This window comes from Curcuma longa, chromosome 16, assembly GCF_044706935.1.
Source record: "Curcuma longa cultivar G26 ecotype Majalengka, Jawa Barat chromosome 16, ITB_CL_G26_1.1, whole genome shotgun sequence".
Classification (NCBI taxonomy): Eukaryota; Viridiplantae; Streptophyta; class Magnoliopsida; order Zingiberales; family Zingiberaceae; genus Curcuma; species Curcuma longa.
This window is the reverse complement of record NC_133876.1, coordinates 5,701,569-5,712,548: the sequence shown is the minus strand read 5'-3', so window position 1 is coordinate 5,712,548 and position 10,980 is coordinate 5,701,569. Positions and strand designations below refer to the sequence as shown.

The following is a 10,980-nucleotide window of genomic DNA, read 5'->3' as shown; positions in this document are numbered from 1 at the left end:
AGGAACGAAGTGAGTCAGTGACTCGCCGAGTTACCATGGTCCACCCGGGTCCCGATTCCGGACACTGAGCGAGCTTTAATTGAAGTAGGGGCTGACGTCAGCGACACGGAGGAAAGCTAATGCGATTTTGATAATCATGTTGCCCTACATCCTTAATAATATCGGGATGCGACTATCATTTTCCTTTGCCCAAAAGCCTTCTGACCGTCATGTGAGAAGATCTGCAGGGACCAAGGCCAGGAATTTATAAGTATACGCGGTAGGGATAAAGATTAAAAAACGGATTCTATTGACAGAAGATATGGGAAAAAGCGGATGAGATGGGCCAGAAAGGCCGCCAGAGTGGCAAGGGGAGACGGGCTCCTTCTTTAGAAGGAAACTAGCCCATAAAAGTGACAGAAAGCCAGGGAGGAGGAGCTCAAACACTTACTAACTCCTAGCCCAGCTACAATGGAACAATTTATACAGAATGCTCTCAGCTGTATTAAAAGCCATGAAGAAGATCTCCTGGACCTTCACTCTGTACCATTGGATGCCGGAGTGGAGGTTCAGATTTTTGATGGTGGTCAAGTAAGAAGATCAAGGTGTTTTTGGTAACCTGAGCCAGGCTTCCAAACGTAAACCAGGTACAAAACTGGGTTCCTTATCTTTCCCATCTTCTGGACCCCCTCAACCAAGTCCAGTAAGAGGTACTGGATAACCGGTTAGTTGGGATTAGTCGACGTTCTCATCAGGAGAATGTTAGTAAGAAGTCTAAGGACCCAGGTCAAATTAATTGCTAGGAAAGGCTCGGTGTTGAAAACCTCGAAGGCTTTAGGAGTCAGGCAACATAAAGATGCTAAACTATCACCTCTCTCTATGAAGAAAGCTGAAGCCCAGGTTACGAGGCTGTTAAAGAAAACTATAATTTAAGAGCTGCAGGCATTAAGCATAAGCTTAAAGAGCCCCTTCCCCGGGTAGTTTCTCTCATCGAATTTGTGTTGTGTACACCTATTTTAGGACACATCCTGGAAGTTGTAAAAAATGTCTGTGTGCGAAAGCCCCTTGTTGATAGTATGCTCGCTAACTCCTATCATCAAGTACTATTAGAGGGGGCCCCTCTTCTTTAGGAGTCGCAATGTCAATTCCCTTGATCAACGGCCATATTTTTAGCACACTGGACTTAACGCGGCCTTATGCCTCCGAAAAGGTACTATTCTATAGTTCGCCAGCAAGGCATTTTCCGAAGCAGGCAGGGCGTCATCCTCTTTGAAAGGAAGAATCAAGGAGCATCTACTGGTAGTGGTTCATACTGAGAACATTCATTCCCTTAGCGCGTTGGATCATCGAAAAATGGAGAACTACCTCTGGTAAGACCACCCATGAGGGTTCATCAACTCATTTATCGATCAGATATTGGTCACAAAAAGTACAATTTGAACTTGTCACCAGCCTCATCTGGCTTTTCTAGCTTCACAGCTGATCCCTCACCAGATGCTTAGTCAGAGCCATTCTCGTTGTGCTTTGATAGACTACTCAGAGAGACTCTTTAGGAGAAACCTTCTATGCTTCGGCTTGCCTCTGGAAGCTCTATTTTGATACCGACTACTAGTTTGAAGCTTTCAATATCTTGTTCTCAGGATCTCGCGCTTCCTTCCCCACCCACCTACCCTCTTTACCAGGTTGGGTTTTTGCCCTCAAATTAAATGAGACAAGTCCTTTCTTCGCTATGCGAGACTGGCAACAAGGCTTGTTGCCTTTTAGTAGTCAGGAAATGAGACCTCGTCAACTACTTAGTCTTCTAGACAAAGAGAAAGCACAACAACCTTGATCTGCGGCTTTGAACCGATTGGAAGGAGTTATAACGATCGTAGCGTAGGCCAAGCTGGGAACTCAATGAGACTTTCCAGCTAGGGATGGTATAGGTTTTTTTTTAATGACCCAGTCTCGAATAATATCAGCAAAAGAACGTTTTCCCGTGCTTCCAGACATGCTGAGCTCCACATATTCATGTACAGTCAAAGGGGGGGATCGATTCTGTGAAAGATGGGATCAGTAAATGGAAATTCACTGAGATTGAATCTTTGTGAGATCTTCAATAGTGTACTGTACTGAGGGTGTCCTTAGAGTATACCGAATCAGTATAACTATCCTTCTTCTGACACAGCAACGCAGTTTCAATCAATATAGAAGTGAGACAACAACATTTCTTTCTTCCTTTCTTCTTGCTTGTCAATGCAGAACCATGTGCCATTCAATATAAAATTCCTAAAATGACTGTAGTATAGGCTTTCTTTACATTACTGGCTTCAGACTATAAACTGAAGATCTGGTAAAGTGTGAGTCCGACGAGTTGGGTTATAATAATTCATGAAAGATATTATCATATTCCTACAATTCAATTAGATGCGAAATCTAGAAAGCCCCTTTTCATGGTTGTAGAAAAGGTTCGAATCCTTTCATTTGTTGGAATAGGTTGGTCGTACAGTAATAAGTATTATAATAGAATAGACAGTTTTCGATGAAAGAAAGAGAACAAACAATAAAAGAATTGGAACAATCAAGATTCGTGATGCAGATCCAAAGGTTTTTTATTAACCTAGCTACAACAAGGATGGGACTCTATAAATTGAAAGAGAAAATGTAGAACCTAAAAGGAAAAGAACATAGGAATCTCTAGTCTTAGAATCGAGTTGGACCTTTGATTAATTAATATCTTTTTTTTATTTATTGACTTTCTCCTTTCTTTAATCCGCAGGAGGTCATGCTCTTAAAGTTAGTGAAGTTATTTCATTGTAATTAGACCTAACAAGAACGGAATCACGCTCTGTAGGATTTGAACCTACGACATCGGGTTTTGGAGACCCACGTTCTACCGAACTGAACTAAGAACGCTTTCAACTCACAGTAGATACGACTGTAAAGAAAAAGGATTCTTTCCCCAATACATATCTTGCATGTATATAGTCTCATAAAATTATAATATGTATATCCAATTTGAATCGATCTCAATGGATCCCTCGCCTCGTTACTGCCCAGAGGAGAAGAATAGGTAGGGATGACAGGATTTGAACCCGTGCCCTTTTTGACCCTCAAAGGCGCTACCAAGCTGCGCCACATCCCTTTCAATTGGTCTACAGTGTCATTGTAGAGAATCCCTTCCCTCTTTTCCTCCACATCGTTATTTCTTCAAATTGATCTTGTAATTTCTTATTTAATTTGATTAGTAAAGTGCTAGCGCCCCTATAGAGTCAGTTTTTGTGCTATCAATGAAACCGAAAGAAAGACAAAAAAAAACAGTGCTCCAAATTTTGCTTTATTCTTTACTCATTCCATACTAGATAGAATCGCTGGAAATCGTTCGATAACACTGAAACCTCTTTCTTTCTCATGATATCCGACGTCCCCTCTTTAATTTCATAGAAGTGCATTCTTATTCTGACGAAGCAAATAGCATTTCCTATTAATTTCTCTCCTGGACTGGACCTATTCTGTGTCTGATTTTAAATTATCCGTCGCAACACTGTTCCCAAGGACTAGCAAAATCGAAATTGTGGGTCGGGTTCAGAAACCACACGTTTCTCTGGATCAGAATAGCGTACTTCCAAATATCCACTCAGAGGAAGGTCTTTTTCATAATGGATCTCGAAACCTTAATCCGTTGATATACGACGTGGATCCGCATTATTGATGGAAGAAAGACCAAACAGATCCCAAACTCACTTATCGCTCCCACTGGCCGGCTGATGGAAATGGACTGACTACCGGAGAGATTCGTGTTACTTCGTCTGCACTTGTTTGTACACGAATGAGTGAGTTATACCGAGTACTCAGTAAATTATGGACAACTTCAAATCTGAGTTTTCGAGCCTAAAATAAATATAAATTCCGCAAATATCGATCGAAACTTGAACCATAGGTATGCAGAAAGCACAACAATGGAAATGGGTAGTCCGTATTGGTATCAGATCTATTCCCATGTTATGATCTTTCCATTTTGTTGACCCTTGGTAAAATCTCCCAACTATATTTATAAATGAATTGGTTATCAGATAAAGAAAGCTTGATTGTAGTTCTGCTTCTGGCTCTCAAAATTAAGAAAGACTTGTCGGAAAGAACCTTGGTCCAACCAATAAAGACATGTGAATTTGAGAGTGAGAGCGCTCAAAGCGAGATTATGCTTATATATAAATATAAAAAGAGAGCTCGTGGGTCAGGATAAGAGGAGAGACCAATAAATGGAATAGCGGTCCGAGTGAGATATATTGGGGCTCGAATAGAATGGAGGAGCGAATGGACGCATGAACTCGTAAGCAAGAGGTAGTCAATGGTCTCATTTACTCTTTCCTATCTTCCTTCGGTTCTCTTTTATCCCCTCGAGCCCTGCCTATAGTTGGCCCAAACTTTCTTTCTCGCCCACGTCGCAACTAAGTAAGTGCGTCTCGTACCTCTCCCGTATTTAATGTAAGAATCATTATTACGAGCTATCTTTATATTACTTATATTATATAAATTTCTCACTCGCACCCATCTCGAAATTTCGAGCCCTTAACTAATTTAATTGAAGTTCTCACTATCTTATCTTAATAGAAGTATATTGAAGTCATCTTTAAAAGGACAGAACAGACGGAGAATGAACCATTTAAGCAACCGGTTCTTTTGAGACTGACTACGGAATGAACTCACATGGAAATCTTTCTGCTACCAAAAAGGTATAATATGCCAATGACTCTAACCCAAGAGGGAACAAAGGGTAAAGAGCTGCATAAACTAAAGAACTGGAATCTCTACTGCTGCAGTCGAGCTACAAAAGAGTGAGGAGAAAGAGGATCCTTCTTTTTATGGGTCACCCGCTTCTTAATTGAAGAGTTCTGTACCATATAACACGCACACTACTCATTTCGTCTGCCTCTAATATGGCATTACGCTTATCACCTCCAGAATGAACTCTTACAAACATGGGCACCAGCCAATTATAGTGAGATGTCCCTATAAAGCGAACAAAAGAAAAGGGGCGACTGAACAGGAGCGTAGCAGCTAAGTGTAGACGGGAAGCTAGCGAAGTGAGAATTCAAGTAAATAGAAGGGAAGGCAGATAAAGCTGCGTCAGAGATGCCAGGACAGCTCACATTTGAATGGGAAACGAAGTCAGTCTCTAATAATGAAGATTAAGAGCTGACTTCCAACGGGTTCAAGGTTTGTTCATGCCCTCTTTACTTTCTTTGAGCCTCTTTAAATAAGGAATTGAAGAAGCCCCTCTCGCTTACGCTCGAGCCACTTACTAACTCATTCCGTTCCTCTCGCTATCGCTTTAGAGCCTCTGAGTCTCGTTCCTCTCGCTATGGCTTCGAGCCTATCCATTCGGATACCCTACTATCCTAAACTCTTCTTTGACCCTTCCCGTTCTCATCAAACAAAAAAGACTACCATACAAAGGCAAAGCTACCCTCGCCTACCGCAGCAAGAGTAGTTCATGCAGGAGGTTCACTCGCAAATAAGGAATCTCTCTCTGATAATCTAGTTCATGGCTATGAAAAACGTATAAGACTTTCTATCTACAGCAAGAGGTCGTAAAAGAGATTAGAGAACTGACTGAGAACCCCAAACTTGAAAGTGAGCTATCTACTGGAGAGTGAGAACTCTGACGTCCCCTCCCTTATTACGTGCTAGAATAAGACTTTTTATGATGCGCACTGTATGCTTTCTTCCCCTATTGACCTGAGTGCGTCTGGTTCGCACCTTTCCTTTGGACTCCTATGAACGGTAGATTCCCTCTCCATTCATATCTTCGACTGCAGGCGCAAGTCCATTAACTACAGACTCAAATTGGGTTCGAAAGAAGGAGCTAATCTAAATTTAGCGCAATAAGAGAATATATGGAGTACGTCTTCAATAGTGAGACCGAAAGGACAGAGAACTATCATATCAGGTACACCCCTACTATATATTAAGTTCGACCTGCAGATCCGTAGTAGTTTCTAATTCCATGGACGAGTGAGAAGCTCAAATTCTTAATTGTCTTTGACGCGTGAGAGCAGCGATAGGTGCAAGTGAGAAAAGATTCTTAGCGCTCGCATCTTGGGGTAGGCACTAATTCAAATGACTTTCTTTCCCGTTCAGGTACTGAAAGAAAGATAATTGTAAAACAAACTACTAATTGTTAGACTAAACTTTCAATTAATATATATATATAGTAAGGGTAGATCTTGAGTAGTTTCGTAGCGGCATAGTTGTAAATGAAATATTCTAAGGTTAAATTTAGACTCCATCATTAAGATCTGAGACTGTAGCGGTTGTGACGTATCGAGTCAACTCCTGTTCCACTAGGAAGAAATTACATGAAAAAGGAGCTCTCTCGTTCTGGACCACTCAACTTCTCTTCTCTTTAATTGAAATGCATTATCTCGTTCGGGACACGCTTATGATTCTCTCGGAAGTGCACTCATTACATTCCTAATTTTATGCCCCGGTGAAGTCTTTTTTTCAAATGACCCGGTTAAGCTCATTCTTCTGGACCACTCAACTTTAAGTGCGAACTTTTGTATTTACTAAAATTCTTACCCTCATTCTTCTATTAACTTAAGGAGCAACTTAAGCTGAAGATCTCAATTTAATTGAATTTAACACGTAGAAAGAGATGCCTTATCCCTCTCTCGGTCTCACGCTTATAAGACAGATCATTCGCCTCTCTCTAGTATCCGCTCGAGCTATTACATATCCTCTCCTTAGTCAGAAGAGCTCTTTTCAGACCCTCTCCTTAAATAATTACTACAAAACTTGCGAGCACTTCGTTCCAAAACTGACTGAGATGCTCGGAAACAGAAAGAAAAGAGATTCGATGCACTTAGATAATGAAGTTGGTGCCCGTCATCCCTGACCCTTGATCTTTTGTTCGCGAGAGGAAAGAGTCGTACACCATTTACGTAATACTATAATTTGCTGAAGACCAAGAGAGGCTCGACTGAAAGGAGAGTAAACCCAATAAGGCTCTAATGCAAAGGGTAGATCTGTAGTAGTTTTTAATGTTAGACTTGCAGGAGTCAACCCGTTAAGGCTCTAATGCAAAGGAGAGGGACGAAAGCGAGACTATATAAGGGAGGGAAGAAATTAAGATTGATTATTATATAAGAAGCGTTTGCGAAGAAAAGCTCATTTATTAAATAGAGAGGAACGAAGTTAAAAAAGACTCTAGGTCACGACGGCGAGGGCTCAAGTTCTTCTGCTGTTGCGCTCCTTCTTCTCCTTATTAGATTTGATTTTATTTACGGTCTCACTCTTTCATACCCTCTCGCGAAAGAAATGATATTAGAGTTCAATTAGCCTATCGTCAGATGCAGGATCCGTTACTTTAAGCACTTGACCCTCTCAATCTTTGCAACCATCTGAGACTCAAAGTAGGCCGTCGAGCCTCCCAATTCTAATTCTCACTCGCCCCTAACACTTTAGAGTTCGAACCTCGCAAACACTTCTATGAAGTTATGAATCTAGTACCTTCACCTGAACCACTTTATAAACCTCGATGCAATGAATTTACCTGTCAGTTGAGGCTCATAACAAGGGTTGAGCACTTTCGACAAGACCTCGATTAAAGTCTGTACCTCAAACCGAGTAAGTTGAGGCACGCGCGGGTTTAGAACTTGTCCCGAACGAGAGAAATTAAGGTCACCATCTTTGTAATGTCATAAGTGCCAATTAGATTAATTGATTACCTCTCCAGTTGAGCTATTAGACTATATTTAATATATAGACTCTCTCTCCCTAATGAAAACTCGCGCTAAATTAAATGAGATTAGCTCCTCACGCGTGTCAAATACTAGACCTTGAATTCACACTCCTCACTCTCTCCCTGCCATATTAACTTTAAACCCTTTCGTCGTATATCTCCCTCATGGTCTTTCCCTCCTAGTAGTCGTCCCTTAGAGAGTCTAGCGCGTAAAATCTTGAATCAATCTCTCGCTACTACTGAGAGCCTTTTTTATACCCTTTTCTAACCCTAGGAAGAAATTGGAGCCCCCCCTCCCATAGTTAGGGACACTTGAAGTCAAATGACTTCTCTCGTTCTCATTCTCTCGTAATTCACTTTTATGCATGTGTAAAGCATATTTGATCTAATGATTACAGATCTCAAAGAGAACTCCAAAAGTCTACTCGTGTGGCTGGGCTCTTCCCCCAACTATAATAGCTGAAATTAATCTAATCTCAGAGTAGTTAGCGACGAACGAGTGAGTGAGACGTCTCAGCCGTCCGCTTCTCCAGCTTATAAAGTCCGGCAAGATGGGTGCCCACGTGGCTACACCTCTGGGGATAGAATAAGGCAAAAACCCTAGTTAGAACTAGAAAAGACAGAGAATGAGGGGAGCCCATGGCTCTTTCCAAACAAAAGGGTGTTGATGGAAAGCTGGAACCGAACCGGACAAATATATATACAGGGCAGTATCTTGCCCATCGTTGACGCGATGGTGGAATTAGCCCTATCTCTGACGGATTTCCCAGGGAAGTCAGAATGGAATGGACACCCGGCACCACCTATCCCATCGGATCAATTATCCAACCCAGCAGCAGTTAATGAAATGAATGGAAGTGATGAATCTCAATCTATGGTGACTGAAAGTAAAGTAGAGAGAGGGGAAGAAGCGAGAGCTGAACTGAAAGGGTCCATTAGAATGATTTTGATCAAAACTTAACTTAAGTTGCGAAAGTTAATAAATAATATAAGAACGAAGAGAATTTTTAATGTCATGAGTTAGAAATCGAATCTCTTTTCTTTCTTTTTTTGGGCAAAATACATCAACATAAATTAAATCAAATGAAAGGGGATCTCCATGCGGGGAAGATAATCTGTGCAGGGCAGATTCTTTGTAATGTTCTGAGTGCGCTTCCTATAGATTCATAAATCTCATTCTGTGCCGAGCATCTATATTAATTTAAGTTTAGGATATGAATAGCTCGCCATACATATAAGTTCTAATGAGAGGGAAGATAAAAAGCTCGACTAGACTAAAAGGAGTGGAACCCCTAAAGGGCTATAATGCAATGGAGAGGGGCATAATCTTTGTAATGTCATGAGTTCCGAGCGGATCTAAAGTAGTTTTGAATTGCCAATAATAATAATCAAATCTTTTTTTTTTCCTCCTGTTTAGAGTCTTGAGTGAGCGGAAAAGAGAAGATCTGCGCGGACCGCGTTGCGTTGTAGCGGATGTAGCTAGTCTTGCCTTTGGGGTGGCTAAGGACGCGCGCTTGCTCAAAATGCGAAAAATTCACTCCCTTACATATCTTTAGGCGCTCCTTGCTTTTCGTGTTGTTGGTTCTCTTGCTCGCTCCTTCCCTTGTTCCATGTCCCCCAGGTTTCCCTATCTGGTATGGAGCCTCGGGCCTGTATATATATTTGGCGTGCGCTTGTCCTTTAAGGCCTCTCTTAATAGAGACCCTGCAGGATGATCCGAAATATCCAGGCGCACTGTCATAGCCCTAAGCCGACGTCTCATATCAGCGGAAGCGAATTCAATCGTTGCCTTCTAGTCTTTTGTCAGATAACCTGTCCAGCCTTTGGTCACTAGTTTGATCTCTCTGGAATGAGGACGCTTGAACATAGGGTGAATCCTTCCCTTTTGCTTGCGCACTTTAGATGGTTAGTACGTGGACTTCTTGTCCCGGGCATCTGAATCTTGTTCCTGACGTGTCTTGCCCACTCGAACGGATGGGGCCTGAGCTTTTAGTACTACGCTAAAGACAGTTAGTGCACGCCAGTAGGGTTCGTGACGCACCCTTTCTTTAAAGGGCGACCTGAGTCAGTAATTTGACTTGACTCCTCTTCACCTAGGAACTAATGTAATTACGACCCTCTAACGTTAGGGACTTGAAGTCAAATTCATTCTCTCGTTCTCATCATTAAGTTGATGCATGTGTAACGCATATTTGATCTAGTCATCTCATAAATTAAACTCCAAAAGTCTACTCTACAGCGAGCGGTACGATCATTCAATTTAATAGGATACTCATAAGGCAGATTAAGATGAAGATGAGGATGAAGATCTTCTTTAGACCAAAAAAAGAAAGATCATAATTTCCTATCCTTATTCCAACTGAGAGGTAGAGGAGGATCATAAGTCAGGGAGGGTTTAGGTGTACTACTGTAAAAGTCTAAATTATAGCTTAGCTCGTTTTAAAGTTGGGGAGAGTTCCATCCACGTTTTTCATGCCATGAACTACTCGTAATTTATAAGAGTGAATGAACATACTTCACATATGGGCACTCTAAATCAAGTAACGGGAGTCAAAGTAGTGAAGTCAATAAGAAGACAAGTGAATCATATCATAAGACTTGAGTTGCAATTTACTAAGTGAAGTTAATAATGAGACTGCACATTTCCAAACATCTTGCTCAAGGTTAGAATGAAAGGGAAGAATTTCATATTCTATCTGAAGCACTAACTTCTTACATTCCTCATATGGATCTGGTTCCCATTCTATAGTTATGAAAATAAATAGAATTTCAATGAATGCATATGTTACGCATAACGTAGATACTGAAATCTCTTCAATTTCACTCCTTCAGTGTATTTTCTTTGGAGCATTCACAGATTACATACGACTCAACCTCTAATAATTTCATCTATTCTTTAGTAATTCTGAGCTCCAATTGAAATCTTAATAAGGGCATAATTGAATTCGTATCTCTAGTTCTTGTTCCTAAGAGTGATTTAACGGAGAAGCTCAAATATTGACGCGCTACTTTGGGATAGGGTAAGAAATGAAATAGCTCTGGGCACTCAATTTATTATATGAATTTCTATCACACTGATTCAATCTTTTATTCTCTTATATATATATATAAGTAGTTAAGTGAATAATGAGACTGAAGATTGCCTAACGCATAAGGTTGGAATGAAAGGCTCTGACATAGCTCGAGCGGCGAGAGGGAGAGAGTCTGTCAGAGCTCTAGAGGAGAGGGTAAAAAAAAAAAGCTCGACTGAGAAGGTGAGGGGCTCCTTATGTGAGAAC

At 41.1% G+C, this 10,980-nt stretch overlaps 1 non-coding gene across 1 annotated transcript; it reads right to left on the bottom strand.

The window, feature by feature from the left end:
* Positions 1-2,800: 2,800 nt before the first annotated feature.
* TRNAW-CCA (transfer RNA tryptophan (anticodon CCA)) lies at positions 2,801-2,874 on the bottom strand. Its single transcript has one exon. It is a non-coding gene; the product is annotated as a tRNA-Trp (tRNA).
* Positions 2,875-10,980: the final 8,106 nt, after the last annotated feature.